Source organism: Oryx dammah, unplaced genomic scaffold (genome assembly GCF_014754425.2).
Source record: "Oryx dammah isolate SB20612 unplaced genomic scaffold, SCBI_Odam_1.1 HiC_scaffold_5473, whole genome shotgun sequence".
Lineage (NCBI taxonomy): Eukaryota > Metazoa > Chordata > Mammalia > Artiodactyla > Bovidae > Oryx > Oryx dammah.
The window spans coordinates 1-661 of NW_024075326.1; the positions used below are offsets into that span (position 1 = coordinate 1).

The 661-nt window shown below is 61.9% G+C and overlaps 1 non-coding gene across 1 annotated transcript; it reads right to left on the minus strand.

Moving 5' to 3' along the window:
- Window positions 1–25: 25 nt before the first annotated feature.
- Window positions 26–115, minus strand: TRNAY-GUA. The gene is given in 2 exon segments: window positions 26–61; window positions 79–115. It is a non-coding gene; the product is annotated as a tRNA-Tyr (tRNA).
- Between the last annotated feature and the right edge of the window lie 546 nt (window positions 116–661).

Here is a 661-nt window from a genome sequence, read left to right on the forward strand (position 1 = left end):
CTGGGGAGCAAAAGCAACCAGCACCTCCTTCGAGCCGGAATCGAACCAGCGACCTAAGGATGACCACACGTGTCGGATCTACAGTCCTCCGCTCTACCAGCTGAGCTATCGAAGGGTGCGCGCCACCAAGCGGCCGGGGACCTTACTTTTTCCGGAAATGCCGCAACACCTCACTGGGACGCCCGAGGTGAGACCGTCCGGCTTGGTCGGAAGCCCCTCTGAAGAGACCTGTGCGCTCACCGCCAGGGTGCCGGGTGAGGGTGGGAGGACCCGGCAATCCTGCGGGGTGGCTGCGGCCCGGGCCTGGTGGTGGCCGGCATCCGGGCGCCGAGTTTCAAGATGCCCCGTTTCCTCTCCGCCGTCCCTCTTTCTACAAGTGGGGACCGCGGCATGAAGGCGGAGAAGAGAGCTAGGGGACAGGCGTCGAGAAATGGATGATGGGCGCGTGGGGTGCGGGAGGCCGGGCCGAGGAGAGGGGCACCGGGGAGCCGGCTGCCAAACTCCTAGCCAGCCAGCTGGTGCTCTTTAAGTGCCGTCAGTTCAAACTACTCCTTTGGTCAAAATGGTATTATTTGCTGTGGCACGTTGTGCCACCCTTCAAAACCAGTATCATCTTGCCTGCATTCTGCAGGTTTCCTATGGATCTCCCTGCTTTCGCTCG